Here is a 23,238-nt window from a genome sequence, read left to right as displayed (position 1 = left end):
AAAGTGTTGCGGCCAGAGATCAGTTCAGAACTGTCAAGAAAAAAAACGCAGTTAAGAAAATAGAAAAAGTATGATTTTTTTTCTTTTTTATCATTTTTTAAAAAAATGTGTTGTAAGCTGTGTGTTTTAGAGTAGATATTATTATTATTATTATTATTATTATTATTATTATTATTATTATTATTATTATTATTATTATTATTATTATTATTCAGTTTCATATGTCCAAATAATCATAAATTGATTTGTATCCAGTGTTGACATTAGGAATCTCAATCTATGTATAGTAGGATCTCGATTATTCGACACAGTTTCAGGGTTATTTGTTTCAACCACTATTCAACCGATCTATTTCAAAATTTACAGGGCCAGAACTAGGTAGCCCTAGTAGCCTAACCCCTAACTTTGGTGCAAAACGGTTGAATAGGGGCTGGTAAATAGCCTCAAAAGTGTGACGAATAATCGACGTAGTACATGGATTGAAATTCCTAATATCAAAACTGCGGATGCACATCAATTTCTAATGGTTTTGACATTTGGAACTGAACAATCCTGTCAGACTTCCATGACATTTAAGGTAGCGAGAAGCAAAGGGGTGTAAGTGACATTTTCAATAGAGTATGTATTGAAAATGGATTCTGCATTGCAAAATATACAAACTGCATAATGAAGTTCGGCGTAGAGCATTCATGGGTAGACTTTCTATTGGACTGCGACGAGCTTCACCATCCAGTTTGTATATTTAGCTGTGCAGAATCCATTTTTGAGACATCCATACTTTATTGCAAATATCGCTTACACCCCTTTGCTTCTCGCCGCCTCATTTCGAGAACGCCCCCCTTCCAATTCACATGAAGGTGTGAAAAAGACGTGATTTACACGTGGAAATCACGTAAAAAAGACGTGATTTACACGTCATTTCTATGACGTGTAAAAGACGTCATAAAAATCACGTCATATTCTATGACGTGTAAAAGACGTCATAAAAATCACGTCATATTCCCGGACATTTCCACGTGGGAAAAGACGTGTAAATCACGTCATGTTCGGTGTATTTTACGGTGTTTTACACCAAAAAAACCACGTCTTTTCGACGTCGGTGTGCCGCTTGGGAAGTAGACTCTGAATACCGAAAAGTACATTTTCCTTAGTAAAGAGCTAGTATTTCTCTATCTAGTCTGTGACTAAACTTTGATCAACAAATTCTCTCTGAATACCGCACCTATTGTTTAAACGGATCACCAAATACGAAACGTTCATTACTGTAGTCATTAATTAGTTGGAGAAGGCGACTATACTAAATGCAATGTTAACTTGAGAGCCGGATCACAAGCTTATTACTACATTGTTGGCACGCTAACCTTTACGTTTTTGTTTGCATCGCCTGCTTGGTTGGTTCTCAATCGCCAATTGTTTCGACTGGCGCTGCTTTGGTTCTCAGCTGATATGCAGGGAGCGGTGATTTCTTGTTCATTTCCTGCCGCTAACAAAAAAATATATTTCTTGGCCTATTTGTATTTAATAATTCATGAAGACACGACAAAAGGAATAAATGTATTGGAAATTCGTACGTGATTTATTTGGAATCCTCATAATTAAAACCCGAGAGCATAAACGCTATTTTGCTTATTCGTTTTCATTGATTAAGATAAGAAAGGATAAAAAATAAAGTTATCTTCATATGTCTACCTGCAATAGGTCAATCGCAAACAGAAACACACGAGCAGCTACCCTCCCAGAGAATAAATTAAAAGAACTTTTTCTTTTTTTTTCTTTTACAAAGCATCGCAACTCCTACCTTAGCAATGAGTAAAGCAGCAGCGACCCGGCAAAACATTGTTGAAACTTCTCCCGAGTCAGGATTCAGCCAAGATTTTCAGTTTGGGGCTGTAAATAGAGTTTTGCACGATTTCTATGTATTTTTGAGTACACAAAGTTAAGTTGGGACAATTGTCTTTTTTCTTGAGAATTTTGGAGTGACACACCCTACAAGGGGCGGGGAGTCTGGCAGAATCACTGTCCCGATCTCCTATTAACTACAGAGAGAATGTCAGATAACTTACGATTTACTGGAGTTCCTCAATTCCATCCATATCATCGGAATCGGAGTCACTTCCAGTTTGGATGATCACAGGTTCTATATCATCCGTCAGTCCATCCATTCTGCAAAATTTTTCTTCTTCTGCGATGGCATGCGATCCATAGGATTTCCATCTTTCTGCTGTTACTTTATGAAGTCCCTCTGTCAGTAAATTTTTAATATCCGGCATTTTGAAGTGCTATTTTTAACGGCTACATATCTTTTCACTTTACTCCAGACACTCTCGATAGGGTTTAACCACTACCCTCGGAAGAGAGAAGGCCTTCGTCGTAGTGATGGGTAAATTCCCGGGAAGATATTTTTCGGGAAGATTCCCAAAATGGGAATTTATCCGGGAATTTATGTACAATCAGAAAGAAAATTGCATTCTATTACTGCATTATGATTTCAAAGTTTAATTAATTTTTATATCACAGCATATTATTACTGTTGTCCACAGAGGATTCTTTAAAATGTATATTCTGAACGGTACCATGTTACTTTATTAACACTTTATTATATTTAGAAAGTACGCATAAATGTATATTTATTTACAATATGTTCCATCAATTAAATATCTGTAAAAAATTATAAATTATATAGTAACAGTATATGTAAGTGTATTTACTCAACTTGACTCTATTACTGATATTATAAACACATTAAATCTATAAATGTTATAAACCAATTAGATTGGATAAATGCTAGAAGATACATGTCTCACCAATTTATCAGCATTTGCGTATACATATTTATGTTCACAAAATTTGCAAGATACTTACTTATCTTTATATTTTAGCACGTAACATTGGCATACACGACCTTTCATTCTACCTGTTTCTTGAGATTCCATGCGTTAATTCACATGTAAAAGAAGTCCGAGTACCTCTTCAGAAATTCGAGTCAGAGAGAGGAGACAGACCGACGTCTATTACTAATGGTGGTTCAGGGTTTATTAATAGTACTTCATCTCTATTTCTACATAATTTTAAATTACTTTACAAAATGGTTCCTTTTATCATTTGTAAATTAGTACTTTGCTAATTTTGGCTGTTCTTTAGCATTGGGGGCCAGCTTTTGCACCTACTTTTTTTGCGATATTCTATTCCGATGCGGTTGTTTTATGGTTTTATACGTTAATTTACGTTACCAACATTAAATTCAGACAGCATTGCGGAGCGGGCGTTAGCGAATGAAGACGGGTTAGAGCCCCGCAGGGCACGTTGTTTTCTATCTTCGTTGCCAACAATTGACTTTCTTTTATCAAATAAATCATTTCCACTTACCTTTCCGTTTTGTATAAATTCCTTACTGCCTAAAAAAATATGGTTATTTTCTTGACTACTTGAACATCACTATCAACTCATTTCTTCCGTAAATCATCCTACTTTTTCCTAGTTTTGGCCTCCAATACCAAACAATTACCCTACTTTTTAGTGCAAATGGATATGGAACTTAAAAACTCATATTATTAGTTATATAAAGTACCGTCAAATAATTTTCAATTTTTTAACCTCCAAATTCTTTAAAACCTAGAAGTAAATCATAATATATTAAAATAAAGTGATTAGTCATATGGTTCTTATAATTTGGAGGATAAAGTAAATAAATGAAAATAAATTCCTTCCCGGGAATTTATTGGCCAGGGAAAAAACCCGGGAATATTCCCACTTTTAAATTCCTTCCCACCGGGAATATTCCCACTGCCCATCACTACTTCGTCGTAGCGAGTGACGTCACACAAAGTAGGGACAGGCAGGCGCAGTGTGTCGGGCAGAGTTGGGCAACTCTACACGTGAGCTAAAAACAAGTTGTATTACAAAAATGATTTTTAAAGTATATATATATATATATATATATATATATATATATATATATATATATATATATATATATATATATATATATATATATATATATATAGAGAGAGAGAGAGAGAGAGAGAGAGAAATAGAGAGAAAGTAATTTCAAGCGATACGCATTGAGTGCTAAGAAGAAATACGAAGAGACAGAGAGACTTAGAAATTTGATCATATTCAAATTAAGACTGTTATTATTGAGAGGATAATGGTAATAAGAAACTTATTATCAAGAAAATTATTCTTAAATATTATACTTCTGATATCGAAATTTTAACAGAATAATAGGTTAGAAACATTTAAAACTACATTTTCCCCCCCAAAATCTTTGTATCATGTTAGAGCGCATAGAGAAAATGTTCATGAAAATCTTTCGAGAGCATATTTGGCAATTAGAAACACATTTAAGTGTATTACTGGCGTGCACGCATATGTTGTTTTGTTTTACTTTTTACGTGTGGTTTGTGCTTGCTAGGGATTAGTTGCATTTGTTTTTAACTAACAATTATGATCCTAGTCTAACGGAGGCGGTGATGATGATAATGAACGAAATGGTGGAATAAAGAAAATGGGAGAATTCCAAGACACTCACCCATGCAATATTTGTTCACTATAAAGCTCATTTCGAGAGAGCTGGGATCGAACAGGAGACCCCATGCCCCAGAGGTGAGTGCTCTACCACTGGGGCACCATGAACCTGTTGCAAAAGTAATGTTGTTATACCAAGCAAATAAAAGTCGCACTACTACTGCGACTAATTCTTCTTCCTCTTTATTATTATTATTATTATTATTATTATTATTATTATTATTATTATTATTATTATTATTATTATTATTATTCCTTGCTCTCCACGTCACCCAGGAGATACGGTGATCAAACGCGTTTACTACTTCAGCTTGTTATTATTAGCTATTTGCATTTAAGAAAATGTTTTTGGCGTATTGCAAGATACAGTCCTCGCGTTTGCAAGACGAAACTTTTAAAAAGAAAAAAAAAAGTTGATTAGGAAGAAATTATATTTAAAAGATAAGCTGAATTTAACAAGTGACACGAAAGGTGACTGAGAAATTCAGTACTTGGAGAAGCTCGAAAGTACTTTTATCCACAATACAAAAGTTTCTGGGAAACGAGACGAGAAGTGTATGTTCAAATTAGAGACGAGCCTACGAAAATGACAATTCTCGTCTCAACTTCGATACAAGATGTTTGTCAAGTCTCGTGAGCAACACTGGTTCACTCAAGTCTTAGTCTCAGTGCTTTAGTATTACACGATTTAAAGTAAAAATTCATAAATTATTCAAGTGATTGTACGAACACAATGAAGAGCATTCATCAACATTTGAATATATGCAAGTGACTCATAATATACTTCAATAATCCATATCATTTAAAAGTTGTTATATTACACTCTTCGTGGACCACGAGAGATGAAAATCTTTCTCAAATTTTTGTAGGATTCTCGTCTCGTCTCGATTTACGAAGAACTATTTCTCGTCTTGTCTAAATTCTTTAAAGATTTTCTCGTCTCGTCTCGTAAAGTAATTTCTGGTTTTGGTACAGAATAAATAATCTGCTAAATTTTGTTGCTTAATGGTAATTGTTGAGAGATCTTCAAAACTGTTTTGAGAAAGCCTTCTTAATTGATTATGTAACTGGGAGAGACACGAAACCAAATCAAATAAAACCATAGTTTTTCAGCACCGAGTCTGTATGAGACGAGGACAGTAAATCTACAGTTGAGGGTGGTATTTGAACCCGAGACCTGATGCACAAAAGGTTCACGCACTAGCCACTGAACCAACAGCTAGGACGAAGATAATAACTGAAATCGGAGAAGTCAATAAAATTACATTCTGTAACCAACAGTTAACAATTAGCACGGACAGTGCCAAATCATCACAATCGAATTTGTGTGTAGGTCTGAAAAAAAACTTTCCATTGGAATGCTTTGACAAAGATCACATATATGAACATTCGTAATTATTACATAATGTGGAATTATGTATACAAAGTTGTCAGGTCATAATAACCCTAGTTGCTTTTTGTCTTTCTTTAATGTTTGAGCTATTGTCTTCGTGAAATTTTGCGTACACCACTGACTTCCCATATCACTAGTTCACCCGTTAATTATATATGAATTACTGAAATGAATTTTCATACTACTAACAATTGTGTAATTTTATTCATTCCCCTACCCCGCCCCAATAACTTGCTAATATGTGTGGAATTTAAACCAAAACTATTAAGTGAAGATAAATTTCTTTCGTTCTCCCATCAGGATTTCGCATCCTGAGTTCGTTCTACAAATGAAGTAGACCTATCGAAATAATCACATTTCAACTCACTGACCCTCTTAACCATATAGGCTAAATTACTGAAGCTTGTTTCGAAGAAGATACAGGCTCCTTATTCATATTTGATGCTGTTACTTCCTTTTATAATTAATGTATGATAAACAAATATTGCTACTGTCTGTCAATTGTGAATGCCCAAACATGAATATAAAATGAATTACCATTCTTTTTAAAAATACCTTTATTTTTGTTTTTACAACCATAGGCATTGCTGATACTGGCAGATACATGTTTGGCGTTTTTGCCATTGATACAGTAAACAAATTCTATAATTAAACTATAATTACGTATGGTAATGATTCAGGGTACTGATTTGTTGATCTGGTACTTAAATATAATTATCATCATTGAATCTGAGGAATATATCAATATATCGTACTGTTGCCTACTTCCAGAGAATACTATATGATATTACTATATATAGATAGTTCCGGAATTATTGAATTTGCTCAAATTCTATTTTAAGAACACAAAGAATCTGAAAGTTCTTGTTTTTATGTAAATAATGCTGCAAAGAAGTAAGTTAATATTGTAAAACTTTGTCTCATACAGGATTTTTGGGTAGAGCATTTAATAAAAAGAGCGTCTGGAATCAACTCCCACTACCAGTTTTATTATAAAACTTTTCCTTTATAATAGTGTTTTCACAAAATACTATACAAATTGATCTCTCTAGAATCAAGGTGAGTTATAGGTGGTCTTTGACCGTAAGGTCGCAGACAGGATCTCCAACAGAGCCCCGAAGCAGGCAAAGAGGAGTGGATTTTAGGTGCCAGAAGCTCCGAAGCAAGCAGTGGGTAGGTTAGATGGCCAACAGAGCCCCGAAGCAGGCAAAGCGGCTGAGGTTGGGGTTCCCAGTCAGAGCCCCGAAGCAGGCAAAGCCAGGAGAAAGGATAGGCGTAGTCCCGAAGCAGACTAGAGGCCCTGGGTTTAGGTTACTCCTAAAGTCCCGAAGCAGACAGTAGGAGGGTCACCAGAAAACTGGTATCGAGTTCTACATGCCTCTCCTCCATGCTGTTAGTAACCTATAGTATCTGTCGGTGGGGAGTGTGTGTACCGCGGCCTCTATCTTAAACGGAAGACATTTACACGCGAATCTGTTATTATGTGTAGATAGAAAGAAAGAAGGGTAAACAAGAAGATAGGAAAGCGCGAGAGAAGTTATTTTGTTTTGATAGAGGGACAAAAAACCTGGAAGCCAGGAAAAAACCCCCTTGTCGGTCGTGCTGCATGCATAGGCAATTTACATGGCAAAACCACACTTGAAGGGGTGGTGAAAATCCATGTAAATAAGTCTGTATTTGTATCTTTATAATACTACTTCTGCAGTTTATTAATATTTAATCTGTTGTTATGTCTGTGTTGTCTGTAGTATGGAAGTGTTTTGTTAGTGGGGACTTTGTTATTTTTTTTTATGTCATGCAATTCTGCTGCTTGTTCCGTTGCCTCGCCTGGTCGTCGTGATTTATTCCTGAAAAGAGAAACTTAGGTTGCTTTTGTTATTAGTGTCTATTGTATATTTCTATTACCCAGATTCGTCAATTTGTGCTAATTATATACATATTTGTACATATATATTGATATGCTTATATACAAACATACTATATTACCCTATTGATTCTCGTTTGGTCAATGAAATGTTACGTGTTTAGTTTTTTTTATTATTTATTATTTTATTTTTTTATTTTTATTAATTTTTTATTTTTATTAATTTTTTTAATTTTTATTTTTATTATTATATTTTTTTTGTTTTTATATATTTTTTTATTTTTTTATTTTTATTTTTATTTATTTTTTTCTATATATATACATACACACTACACACATACATACATATATTTGTAAATGTTTTTTTTTTGCGTCTAAAGTATACATACACACACACATACATATATACACATATATACAATGTTATTCATGTACATATCCACGCATACACGCTCGGACATACGCACACATTCACAAACATATAGATATTCATATACACAAATGCACATACATATACTCACACATACAAACTTACATACTTACATATGCATTCGCACCTACATACGTATACGCTCGTACATGTTTAAATATTTTACCGTTAGCTTAAGATAAGTATTTCTCTATCCTCTGAGTTGCCTTCGTCCATCCTATTTATAGGCTCCTTTTGAGTGGCGGTGGCGCTGCTGCTCCGATGTCGTCTTCTGCTCCATGGGAGGGGCCAGAAGCCGTCGTCTGCATGTGATTATAGGTCCCTTTGGTGGGAGATCCTCTTGCTGAACCATGTGGTGGTGTTTGTAAACATTGATGCGTGGAATTGCTTGTTTACGACATCACATAGGATATTACAATATCGTACTTAAAAACTAACTAAACAAATAAATAAAAATACAATTCTTTTAGATTATATCTTAAGAATCATTCTTATGAACTATCCTGAGAAGAAAATACAGCCTTACCCTGCTGGATTGGGTAACTATGAAGTTTTTTTTGTACATTTTACGGAGCCATTTTTCTCGTACATTGTCTTCAACTGGAAACATAGAAACTTTTGGACCGTTTCCGTAATTCCTTTACAATTCGGGACACAACAAGTAAAATGCACTTTTGCCTTCAAATTATAAACACTTAAAACACTTAAATTTAAACACAAATAAACATTTAAAATAAGAATTCACTTAACGCCACCGCATACACTTTCAAAAGACGCGCTCACTGTTTAACTAACCACACAAGTGTCGTTCATCCTCGCAGGAATCTGTCGTCTTTGTTTGTACCTACTCGTTGTGACGTCACGGCTGAACCTAAATGTAGCCCCATGGCCTTGTGATTGGGAAGGCCGTGGTTTAACTCGCAATCCAAGTAATAAATATGTATATCCTCCTCCCTATACCGCTTAATTTCGCGAAGATATCTATGTCGCCAATTAATTATGACTTCTCTATCGATCATGGATGATGAGTGTTTTATACGACCATATTTAAATCCAATTTCCTTCATTACGTTTCGGGTTGTAGTATTACTTACAATAGGCAACTCTTCGTCTTCAGAAATAGCACGAGCAATTTTTTCTACCATTGGTACTTCGTTCCTTCTATAAAAATCATGAATTTTCTTCCGCACACTACCTCTCCCAAAATTACCTAATTTTCTGCACTTACTTTCCCCTGATCACTTCGATTTGGCCGGTTTTTGCCCGGAGTTGTAAATTCTCCTGCGCTGTTGAATTCACGTTTCACGCGAAATATTGCTGCGGCAGTAACACCAGTGAAGTATACTGTCATATCAACAATTTTCTCAACAGTTTTGTCTGCAAATTTTTTCCTTAATCGAGCGTACACATTGATGACAATTTGCTTTGCTTGACTTTGAAGAGGTTTCCCTTTCTCGTGTTTGCGATAATACCGAGAAGGTGATTTGGATTCATTCATATTTTCAATTTCGCGCTCAACACTCTCCATTGTTTCAGTTTCACTACACCCACGTACCCACACTAAAGCACTCGCGCAGACGATATTTAGCAGAGTAGTGTTACCATCTGCATAACAATTGCAGACGTTACATGTGACTCCCGGTCTTTGTTTTGTTTCATTTACTAGCAGAGAAAGAAGTTTCTTACGGAGTAACTACTCTACTTAATTTATATACAAAAATATTAAGCCATTTCCTATCCACTGTGGACGATTTTCAACATTGATCAATCAACTAATTGTAGTGGTCTTCTGTTTTTGATATAAGATTTTTCAAGTTTATAATTTTGCAACACTTGCAAAAGACTCGTATCTTAGATGCCGCCTTTTCACTCATTTCTTTCCTTCTTTCTTTCCAGTTCTGAATCGTGACGTCATTTTCATAACCCGTTACTAATGAATCTAGTATCTTTTACTTTAAATATTGTTCCTCTATTGGCATTTTTATATATTTACACTCAATTAGCTCTTTGAATTTATTACCTAAGTAATGTTTTTCGTGTGTAACGTGAAGAACTATGTAACGTGCTTGGAGTGGCTCGAATTGAAGCTGCGTATCTCGGCTATCAGGATAAGTTCGCGTTTAGTATAGGTATTTATATTGACCACAACTTATCGTAGGAACAGCATATTAATTATATTTCTGGGAGACTCTCAAGAGTAATATATCTGTTAAAACAACTAAAAAATCACGTTCCTGATAACTATGTCAGATCAGCTTACTTTGCTCTTTTCAGAGTATAATTTTCTATCGTATATTATTTTGGGGCAACAATTGTCATGTAAATAGAATTTTTCTAATACAGAAAAATTCCATCAGAATTATTTCAAACTCAGACAAATTAGCTCATTGCAGACCTTTGTTTATCAATATTAAAATTATGACAATAACTAATCTATATATTTACACAGTACTCGTCTGTATAAAAAGTAATCACCAAAATTTATGACTCATGTGACAGGACACGCTGCCCCATCGTAATTTGTGTACGTGTTGTTTTCGCGAATTTTGCGTTTCGCTCACTTCGAGCGGTGTGACTGAGCGCTCCGCTCAGTAACCTTCTGAACACCACTGTTGTCTAAACTTCACTGGCAACATTGTCAACACATGATCAGAGAGCAGCAGGTTGAATCGAGAGCAAGAGGAGCAGGTTGCAAGCAGCTGGAGAAGAATAGAAGAGAAATGCAGTGTAATAAGAACAAGTGGGAAAGTATAAAGAAAAGAATAAGATAAAAATGCAACTATCAAGAAGTATTTGTAGGTGAATTAATAGAACAAGAAGTGTTTAAGAACTTGTTTTGTTTTGTGTTAACCTATCAGTCAAGGTAAGAAACTAACAAGTAAGCCGTATTCGTGAAGAAGCCAGCCACTGCAAGTAAACATCGCCTATTTGTATACGGTATACGACACATTAAAGCATGCTTTGCATTCGTAACATTATAGAATTCTTTTGATATTACCGTAATAACATATGCGCATATAAAAAGTAAATCTAAAATATTGTTACATTATTTATATAAGCCGACATTCAAATACTTCCATTTCAAATACTTCATTCATGACCTAATCTATTTTATTGGATACTGCATATCAGTGCTACAAAGAGTAAATATAATGTTTCTTGCGTCAGTCAATATTAGTAGAAGTCAGTCACTTGTATACACTCTAGAGAGTCAGTAAATATAGAACGTCATGTATATAATGAGCGCACAATACGAACGCATTACTTTGTATTGAATTCTTTTAACCTTAAGCTCACGCTTGAAACATATATACATAAAAAGCGCTTAAAACAAAATCAATTTATATTTGATATAGGCCTATATAATAGCGGAATATTACTTCAATTTATAGCTATAAAAATATCCAACAACCACAGTAGTACTATAACATCGTTACATAACTGCATTATTTCTGGAAACTGTGCTAGCTAACATATTTATCTGTGAAGAATGTTTAAAGTATCAATACTAAGTTGAATTCAACCTAAATAAAAGTTCGCCAGTCGCGACTATCAAGTGTCAGTCAGTTAGTCACTTTGCATTCAAATTAGTATTTCACTAGTGAATCATCTGTTCAGGCAAAGACAGAACTGAAGATAGAAACAATTATACCAAGCGGCAAGTATAATGTAATAGTTAAGTGCATTCGTAAAAAGGAAATAATTAAAAATAATAAATGAATAATAAATACAAATATAAATAAGAGATCAAACAATTCTTTCTGGACTTATGAAATAACATAATTTGCTACTGTCGTCTGGACTTTCCTTTATTCTAAAAAGACTAAATAGTAGAGAAACCTTATTGCATGTATTATTATTATTATTGTTGCATATAGTATTTTGTGTTTCCTTGTTCTAAATATCATGTTTCTTTTAATTACTTGTCAATCTCAGTGTTATGTTGAACGGTATCAATAATTAAAGTGAGTGACGTTACCGAGTCATTATTGAAGCTACTATTTACGTTAAAAGATTGTTCATTTGTGGTGAGCATTATCTGTTGTGTATATGAATACTATTTTGTGATAGAATGTGGTATAAATATAGTAAATAAATACATGTGGTTTTTGATAAGTTTACGCAAGTGTATTCTGAAACTTCTGAGTCTAGATTGCATCATCTCTCTACGTCCACGCTTCGCCTGACAACTTCGTGAATCACAACAGTGTGGAGATTTATATTGAAGGCTCGAATGGTAAGTTGTCGATTATGAACCAAGAGTATTGTAGTATTAATATTAGTATTCTTATTTGAGTTCATTACTTCTTGATTCACTTTGTTTTCGGAGCGTGCGCTCCTGCTACCGAGATTCCGGATAACGGGAGGTTATTAAAATTTTGTTTCATATTTTGACCACTAATACCCTCCACCGTTACCGTCACCGTCACATTTTAGATTATGAGACTTAGACGCTTGTGAAGAATAGTGGCAATCAAGAGTGTGAATTTCGTGGACTGCTGGTTGTGTAGTTCACTTCGTCGTAAAAAAAAAAGTCAACATGGGTGGAAATCGGCGTAATCGACAAAGAGACAGTGCAAGTGCAAGTGAATCTGGTAATGCCGCCATGTCAGACTTAGATAAAGTAGTGTGTTGTGACGATCCAGCTAGAGATGAGTATCATGTACAATGTTGTCTGTGTGATCGCTGGTATCACCGCGTATGTAGCCAAATGACGGAGGAAGAATGGAATGCTCAAAATGAACTCGAGGATGATGCACCCATTGAAGCATTATGGAAGTGCGGACAGTGCAAACCAGGTAAGGTGATGGAGAAAGGAGAAGCAAGTCTGTCTTTGGATGCGATGGAGCAGATGCTTATCCGTATGTTTGAGAAGTATAATGAAAAGGGACAATGTGAGTTGAGGTCGAAAATCAAGGAAGATTTTCAGATGGAGATGAAGGTTATTCAAGAGGATTTACGGGATAGTAAAGAGCAATTGGAGAACAAGATTGAAGAAGTTAGCAAGAAGTGTGACAGGACGAGCGCCTCGTTAACTCATCAGGTAAATGAACTGTCACGAAAGATGGACAGAACTCAGCAGGAGATTCAAGATTTGAAGAATACTGTCTGCAAACTCGAGGAAGTGGCAATACTAACAGAGAAAACGGCGAGTCAGCAATTTGAAGAAGTAAATAGAAGAATCGATCAGGTATCGAAGAGTTGTGTAACAAGTATGGCACAATGTCAGGACAGGATGCAGGATGAGATTGCAGATGTGAAGGATGAGGTGTTACAGATGACTACCGCCCAGATAGAAGATCGGTTGGCCAAAGAAGAGTTAAAAGTCATGCAGAAGACTGATGAATGTAGAAAGGTGATAGAAGAGGTTTCAGGAAGAATGATTAGAGCCAACGCGGTGATGAATAATCAACTGCAAGAGTGTCGCGCCGAAGTGAGTCAGTCGAAGGCTGTCATGTGGCAAAACACTTCGGAACTGTGGAAAGTACAAGAAAAGTTGGCTTGTCAGGAGGTAGCAATCGCGTCACTTCAACAAAGGATCGAGGAGGAATGGCGAAGACATAGTTCAGGCGTAGAAGAGGAAACAGAAGTGAAGCGGCCATACTATCCTGCTCAATCTCCAAGCTTAGATGGAAGGCGCAATAGAAGTGATTCCAGTGGTACCTGCTGTGGAAGAAGTGCCCTCAATAGTACGGCGGCTTCTCGGGGCAAGGAACCTGAGGAGCACCCAAGTTATCGGAGAAGACGAAGGAGACGGATCAAGACCAGTTCGTCTGATGAGAGCGGGTATTCAGAAGAAGATGGATGGTCCCCGAAGACGGAAAGAAGAAGGAACCGACAAAGACAGCTTCCTTCTAACAGTAACGAGAATGAACCGTCGCGGAGTCTATTCGGAAGCAGCTCAGGACTACAGGGAGGAAATGGAAAAGGAAGAAGACGAAAAGGAACTGAAATTGCGATTGACGGATATAAAATCGTTCACGCACTATCCACCAGAGAGAGGTGATTTGTCAGCTCGAGCATTTATCATACAGTTTGAACGAGAGTGTGCTCTAATGGGTGTGCGACCTAGTCAGGCGCTTAAGGTATTACCGTTCATACTAAGAGACGCAGTGTTGTCATGGTATTATTCAAATGTGAATAAGTTCCTCACGTATGCCGACTTCAAGCAAATGTTTTTAAAACATTATCATTCAGAAGACGTGACATGTGCTAAGCTAACGCGCCTTAAGACTGTACCATTCAACCCTAAGGTTGACGGGAGTGTTGAACGTTTCGTTACGAATCGATTCTGTCAGATTAGGGACTTGGATTCCCAGAGCAGTGAAGCCCAGATTTGCAACACTATCATAACCTTGCTACCAGTTCAGTATCAGAGACAGTTGGTTTCATCACGAGGCCAGGAGTTAGCAGAAATTCTTGAAACAGTCCGACGACTTGAACTGATTCACGACACATGGGAAGCAAGACGGAAGACAGGAAGAGATGGCGCTAGAAGATGGGAGGACGGTGAAGAGGTGATTACTCGTAAAGCTAAGGTAGGAGCTATATCGAAGGACCAGGAGGATAACAAGACAGAGCCTGCGAACAGAAGAGAAGAATCACCGTACGAAGGACGAGATGGTGTACGAGGACGCGGGAACTATCGACGCGGCAGACGAGGTGGTCGTGCACGTTCTTGGAGGGGAAGTAGACGGCCAGGAAGGAAATGGCACACACACGAAGAATATGAAAGAGATGACCCGAGATCCTCCCAAGAGGATATTCAGCACCGTTGGGATCCTCGGGGAAGTCCAGATTCAAAAAACTAAATGAAGTATCCACCTCGCGGGTCGGAGGTAGGTACGATTTGTGTTGTGAGAAGACCCATGAGAAAAGTATAAGTGAGGATATACCTGAGGAAGTGTATAGTGATGTATATAGTCCTTTATGTGTACGTGAGTTTGAGTGTAGGAATGAGATAAATATTTTTCGAGTTAAATTTCAATGCATAGCTGGACAAGAGTGGGAGTATAACACAGATTGTGAGAATATTGACGACGTGAAGACTGACTTTGAACGAGTAAAAGAATGGTCTGGTATCATACAAGTATGTGTGTTGGATGAAGTTGTGCAAGCACTTGTTGATAGCGGTGCGGAGGTGACGTTATGCAGTTTAGAGTTATGGAGAACGGTTACGAAGATTATATCACATCCGAAATTGAAACCAGCACCCCACGTAGTTCTTGTCGATTATAGTGGAACCAGGAAGAAAATGGTGAAAGGAGAAGTATATCTTCCTGTGACAATTCAGGGAATACAGACGGATGTTCGAGCTTTTGTGGTCAACGGCCTAAACCAAGATCTTCTACTGGGTCGTGATTACATGAGCAAGTTTCAAGTCAGAATGAATTTTGGAAATGGCATGGTAACCATTCAAACTGGGGAACAAGAAGTCGTAGTACCCATGGTTCAAGCGAAGGAGGAAGAAAATACGTGTAATAATATGATTAATGAGTTGAGTGTGGATTACCATCTCCCTGTAAACGTAGAAGAATGGAGTGAATGCGAATGCCATCCAGAGGAAGTATGCGGCTCACAGGCATGTGGATGCGATTATGAAGATCTGAAAGAAGTTTTAAATCAGTGGAACAGCGTATTGATGCAACAAGAAGATTCGTATAATGAAGCTAGGTCAAGGCAAAGAGATGATTGCAACCTGAGACAAATTACGCTGGCACAAATACAGGATCAAGCTCTTGTGGAATCTTTGTATGACCCACTTGTTCAGGAGATTCAATGTTCGGCTTGCTGTCCAAAGAGAGTGGAAGTCATGGAAGTCAGGGAAGAAGCGACTGAAAAGAGTCTGTACGCTACCCCCGAAGAAGTGAGAGAAGTGGTGCAAAAAACTCCTATTGCTCCGGAACACAAGGAAATGTTGCTCAATGTGCTGATGAAGAGAAGAAAAGTTTTCGCCCATTTCCCAGGAAAATGTAACAAGTTTAAGTATACAATCCAGGTTACCACTGAAGATCCAATTGTGAAACGACCTTACCCAATTCCATTGTGTTATCGAGATAAGGCAAGGGAGCAGATCCAAAAATGGTTGCGTCAAGGTATCATTGAGCCTGCAGTTTCAAAACATCATCATCCCCTGGTAATAGTCAGAAAGAAGAACTCGGATGAGGTTCGAGTCTGTCTTGATTTGGTCCAACTCAATAAATTCGTATCTTTGACAAATCTGAAGGTCGAACGCCTCGATGACCTCTTTGCAAGATTTAATGGGATGACCTGTGCAACGTCCCTTGACCTGGTGCATTCCTACTGCCAGATCGAGTTAACTGAAGATTGTAGGGATCTTGTAGCATTCTCTTTTGAAGGCCAGATGTACCGGCATTGCAGAGTACCCTTTGGTTACAAGAATGGTGGAGCTTGTTTAATGGCAGCGTTACAGAGAGTGTTGGGAGTTTCTATTCTTGAAAAGATCTTACTGTATATAGATGACATTTTAATTCCAGGGACTGATCCAGTAGCTCATATTGAATTGTTAGACCAAGTATTTTATAAGTTAGAGGAAGCAAATATGACAGTCAATTTAAAGAAATGCACATTTATGGTATCTGAGGCAAATTTCTTAGGTTTTGTGGTAACACCGGTAGGAATAGCGAAAAATCCAGAGTACGTGGATCTGGTAAAGTCATTGCCAAGACCAACAACTATTAAAACATTGCAACGGACCTTAGGATTTTTCCAGTGGTGCTCCAAGTTTATACATGATTTTGCTCGTAAGTCAGCACCTTTATACCAGCTGCTTAAACAAGGGAAGAAATGGACCTGGTTGCCTGAACATACGAATTGTTTCGAGGAAATGAAACATGAGATTTGTAAAAATATACTTTTGGTGCATCCAGATATGTCAAAAGACTTCATTATCATAGTTGACGGCTCGACTATTGGGACTGCTGCTATTTTGACACAAGAGTATGAAGATGGAAAACGAGTTATTGGTTTCACTGGACACATATTTAAGCCTTGCGAATCTCGCTATACCATTACTGAGATAGAGATGTTGGGTGTTGTAAAAGCTATAAGAAAATGGCGTAATCTATTGATAGGGCATCATGTGATCGTACAAACTGACCATCAAGCTTTAGTGCATTTTAAGAGCATAAAATATTGGAATACCAGGTTATATAGGTGGTGTATTGAAATGCAAGATGTAGAGTTGGAAATCCAATACATCCCTGGAGTAACCAATGTAGCAGCGGATACTTTGTCTCGTATCACCGTATGCCAATCACCTAGAATTGTTACAATTTTCAATTTTCATGTCCTTCCAGGAGATTTAGCAAATATGACCAGTGAGGATTGGAAGCAATACCAACGTGAAGATCCAAGGTTAATGAAGTATATTGATGCTCTGGAGCAACATCAGACAAAAGTACCAGAAATAAGTTGGGGTAAATCAGTACGGCTGTATTATAAGATCCAACAAGGTGTGCTGTTAAAACGTGATTTTCATTTGAAAGATAAATGGAGGATAGTTGTACCCAAAAGTTTAGTAAAGAGGGTACTGAGATGTTACCATGATGACAGGGGTCATTTTGGATATGCGAAGACACACACGATGCTTCTGGAAAATTTCGTTTGGGAAGATATGTATACTGATGTTCGACAATACATCCGCAATTGTGTATTGTGTATGAGACACAAAGCTGATCCTCATCCTCTCTCAAGGAACTTACAGTCGGTCACCGTCTCGAGAGCCCGAGAGTTACTATCAGTTGATGTGGTAGGGAAGCTTCCAACCAGCAAGTCAAACATGTCATATGTATGCACGTGCATGGATGTGTTTACCAGACATCTAGTAGCGTACCCAATGAGACGAGCTACAACTGCTGCAATTCTGAGGTGCCTGGATTTGTATTTTATGCATTTAGGCATTCCAGACGCCATTATATGTGACAACGGTCCGTGTTTTGTATCTAGTAAGTTCCTAGGGTCAATGGCTAGTAAGGGAGTTAAAGTGTATCACACCACACCATACCATCCTCAAGCAAATCCCGTGGAGAGGATGCATAGAGAAATGAACAGGCTTTGGAGGTTGTATTGTGCTGGACAACATGTGGATTGGAGTAAGCACTTGTGGAATATCGTTATGTTACTGAATTATACTATTGTGGAAAATCTGAACGTTGCTCCAGTCCAAGCACATCTAAACGTGAAGGATGTAACGCCTGTGATGAAACGACTGTTCCAAGAGGAGACTGATGAAGACGGGAATTCGTGGGACAACCGGCTACTTATGGTTGCACACCGTAAGAAGTCTCAGATGGCGAAGAAGAATCAACGTACCAACGAAAAAATGACATCGGATCGGCATGCTAATGTAGGCGATCTTCTATTCCTCAGGGCACATCCCATCAGTGATGCAGCAGCACAGCAGATAAAAAAGATGTTCGATCTGTACTCAGGACCGTACTTATGTGTTCGTAAGCCAAGTCTTAAGGTTGTGGAGCTGATTGATCCGAACAATGGAAAATCGATAGGACACCGATCCGAACACCAATGTAAATTGTGGAAGCCCACTAAAGAAGAATACTGGAAATGGCGGAAGAAGGCAGAGGAGAATTGTGCTAGTCAACTTTTGAAGGACTTGCCTGATGAGTACTGCGAATAGATTGCAGGCTGTACATAGTTCGAAATATTGTGTATATATGTATATAAGTGTATGTGTCAGGTTTCATTTGTTTGCGTATTATCTGGTTCTTATAAGTATCTGTGGAAATAAGTGAAAGTAATTCTGTAAATGCTTAGTGACGGCGCAGGGATCAACCTATTCGGACGCCATATGTGACAGGACACGCTGCCCCATCGTAATTTGTGTACGTGTTGTTTTCGCGAATTTTGCGTTTCGCTCACTTCGAGCGGTGTGACTGAGCGCTCCGCTCAGTAACCTTCTGAACACCACTGTTGTCTAAACTTCACTGGCAACATTGTCAACACATGATCAGAGAGCAGCAGGTTGAATCGAGAGCAAGAGGAGCAGGTTGCAAGCAGCTGGAGAAGAATAGAAGAGAAATGCAGTGTAATAAGAACAAGTGGGAAAGTATAAAGAAAAGAATAAGATAAAAATGCAACTATCAAGAAGTATTTGTAGGTGAATTAATAGAACAAGAAGTGTTTAAGAACTTGTTTTGTTTTGTGTTAACCTATCAGTCAAGGTAAGAAACTAACAAGTAAGCCGTATTCGTGAAGAAGCCAGCCACTGCAAGTAAACATCGCCTATTTGTATACGGTATACGACACATTAAAGCATGCTTTGCATTCGTAACATTATAGAATTCTTTTGATATTACCGTAATAACATATGCGCATATAAAAAGTAAATCTAAAATATTGTTACATTATTTATATAAGCCGACATTCAAATACTTCCATTTCAAATACTTCATTCATGACCTAATCTATTTTATTGGATACTGCATATCAGTGCTACAAAGAGTAAATATAATGTTTCTTGCGCCAGTCAATATTAGTAGAAGTCAGTCACTTGTATACACTCTAGAGAGTCAGTAAATATAGAACGTCATGTATATAATGAGCGCACAATACGAACGCATTACTTTGTATTGAATTCTTTTAACCTTAAGCTCACGCTTGAAACATATATACATAAAAAGCGCTTAAAACAAAATCAATATATATTTGATATAGGCCTATATAATAGCGGAATATTACTTCAATTTATAGCTATAAAAATATCCAACAACCACAGTAGTACTATAACATCGTTACATAACTGCATTATTTCTGGAAACTGTGCTAGCTAACATATTTATCTGTGAAGAATGTTTAAAGTATCAATACTAAGTTGAATTCAACCTAAATAAAAGTTCGCCAGTCGCGACTATCAAGTGTCAGTCAGTTAGTCACTTTGCATTCAAATTAGTATTTCACTAGTGAATCATCTGTTCAGGCAAAGACAGAACTGAAGATAGAAACAATTATACCAAGCGGCAAGTATAATGTAATAGTTAAGTGCATTCGTAAAAAGGAAATAATTAAAAATAATAAATGAATAATAAATACAAATATAAATAAGAGATCAAACAATTCTTTCTGGACTTATGAAATAACATAATTTGCTACTGTCGTCTGGACTTTCCTTTATTCTAAAAAGACTAAATAGTAGAGAAACCTTATTGCATGTATTATTATTATTATTGTTGCATATAGTATTTTGTGTTTCCTTGTTCTAAATATCATGTTTCTTTTAATTACTTGTCAATCTCTGTTATGTTGAACGGTATCAATAATTAAAGTGAGTGACGTTACCGAGTCATTATTGAAGCTACTATTTACGTTAAAAGATTGTTCATTTGTGGTGAGCATTATCTGTTGTGTATATGAATACTATTTTGTGATAGAATGTGGTATAAATATAGTAAATAAATACATGTGGTTTTTGATAAGTTTACGCAAGTGTATTCTGAAACTTCTGAGTCTAGATTGCATCATCTCTCTACGTCCACGCTTCGCCTGACAACTTCGTGAATCACAACGGTGTGGAGATTTATATTGAAGGCTCGAATGGTAAGTTGTCGATTATGAACCAAGAGTATTGTAGTATTAATATTAGTATTCTTATTTGAGTTCATTACTTCTTGATTCACTTTGTTTTCGGAGCGTGCGCTCCTGCTACCGAGATTCCGGATAACGGGAGGTTATTAAAATTTTGTTTCATATTTTGACCACTAATACCCTCCACCGTTACCGTCACCGTCACACTCAGACAAGATATTCATCTGTACAACACTAGAAGAAATAAACTCATAAATGCCCCATACCAACGCCTGTCCAAATCGTTAAATAGTTATGAGACATTCGGAATAAAGGTTCAGGTTCAGGTTCAAGGTATTTTCCTGTATAGCAAGCAGTGTTACCTCTGAAGAAAATAGGCTAGATGGCCTTCAGAGGCCAAGTTTTTATTTTTTGCGCAAAAATGGCTAGATTTTGAACTGCTAACCTATAGCCCACATTATAGATTTTAAACCCCTTTTTTGGTGTAGGATCATAAGTGAGTTACAGTAAAATTTGAAATATTGAATTTTATTCGCTGAAGACTAACAAGCAACATACATGACTTTAAATTACAATAAAATCCATCAACAACTGATTTGCGAAGGTCAACAGCCATAATATCAGTTAAATTGAGATAGGGTCTAAGTCATAATTGAGGGCGTCACAGCCAGCCTAGGCCCTGGAACTGGATGTAACATAATTGGATTGTGGATCGTTTCTATCTGTGTAGACTACCATTGTCCCAAATTTCAGTAGTGCATCTTTCGGCACATAGTCCTTACAAACACTTCTTATTTCTTCGTATACCCACATGAATCATTATGATTGCATTGAGAGTTTTCAAGCTAATTCTAAAAAAAAAAAATGGCAGAATACAATCTTTGTTACATGAATATTTATTAACACAGGGAACTTCAGCGTGAGATATTTTACACTAGAAATAACCAAAAAACAATATATGAGCAGTACTGATGCAACAAGCACACACACATATTTCTGTAGTATGTGAACGCAGCAGATTTTTTTTGCTAATAGAGAGCAGCACTAACAAAAAACAATTGAGATGCGAAACACACTTATGCAGTGTTTTACTTCCAACATTTCCTGCAAAACACTGCATTTATAAATACCTAATGTAATGCACACTAATATTTAGACGCAACCTGTTAAATCGCGCACGTTCAAGAGGTTTTGTAAGAAGATCAGCTAACTGATCATTGCCACTAATGTGTTCGATTTGAATATCATTGTTCAAAATTCGTTCACGTACATAAAAATGCCGGACTTCAATATACTTTGATCGTTTCTGATATTCAGGATTTTCGACAACTTCACAGCACTTGCATTGTCCACATAGAATGTAGGCGAAGATTTCAAATTTGAAAGCTGCGACAGTTCTCTTAAAAGTCTCTTCAACCACACCAGCTCCTAAGCCCTTTCACTAGCAGCAATTATTTCTGCTTCTGTAGTAGAGAGCGCAACTACCTTCTGAAGCTGACTTGTCCAAGTTACGGCTCCACTAGCAAATGTAGCAATAACACCCGTAGTTGAACGTCTTGTCTTTTTATCCCCAGCAAAATAGGCATCACTGAAAACTTTCAGTTCCGCAGGTTCTTTCTTGTACTTAATACCGAAACCTGTAGTACCTTTGAAATATCTGAAAATTCGTTTTACATTGCCCCAATCACATCCCGATGGCTTGTTCATTTCTCGTGTGACCTTACCAACAGCAAATGCAATGTCGGGACGAGTTGCCATTGATAAGTAAATGAGACAACCTACCGCTTCACGGTAAGGAACCTTTCCTGTAAAATCTTCAGAGCTGTTACCTTACTCCCGACCAACTGGTGTTGAAACAGGATTACAGTCACACATTCCAAACTGTGCCAAAATTCGGTTGGTATATGCTTCTTGACTTACAGTAATTGATCCGTCATCCGCACATTTTATTTCCATTCCCAGAAAATTTTCCAAGGAACCAATCGAGATTCTGAACTCAAGTTGTAACTCATTAATGAAACCGTCAATATCCTTGTCGTTACTTTCTATTACAAGTCCGTCATCAACGTAAAGCGCAACATACAACTCACATCCATCTTGTTTCCGGTAAAAAATAGACACGGATTAGCTGAACTATTCTCAAAACCGCCGTCCGTCATGAATTTAATGAACCGTTTATTCCAGCAGCGTGGGGCTTGTTTTAACCCATACAGGCTTCTTTTTAAGTGACATACACGACCACTACCATCATCAAAACCTTCCGGTTGCTCCAAATACACATCTTCAAGAATACCGTTCAGAAATGCAGTTTTTAAATCGAACTGTTTTAATTTCATTTGTCTTGTTGCGGCCAATGATTACAACATTCTGATTATGTCATAGCGAACAACGGGACTAAAGGTATCATCGTAATCTACTCCTTCGTTCTGCACGAAGCCTTTCGCTACTAACCTAGCTTTG

The 23,238-nt window shown here is 37.0% G+C and overlaps 1 pseudogene; it reads right to left on the bottom strand.

The window, feature by feature from the left end:
• Positions 1-22,206: 22,206 nt before the first annotated feature.
• On the bottom strand, positions 22,207-22,536 carry LOC145683199 (uncharacterized; annotated as a pseudogene).
• Positions 22,537-23,238: the final 702 nt, after the last annotated feature.

The sequence above is a fragment of the Thermobia domestica genome, chromosome 4 (genome assembly GCF_964235325.1).
Source record: "Thermobia domestica chromosome 4, izTheDome1.hap1.1, whole genome shotgun sequence".
Taxonomy (NCBI): Eukaryota; Metazoa; Arthropoda; class Insecta; order Zygentoma; family Lepismatidae; genus Thermobia; species Thermobia domestica.
This window is presented reverse-complemented; position numbering and strand designations above follow the sequence as displayed.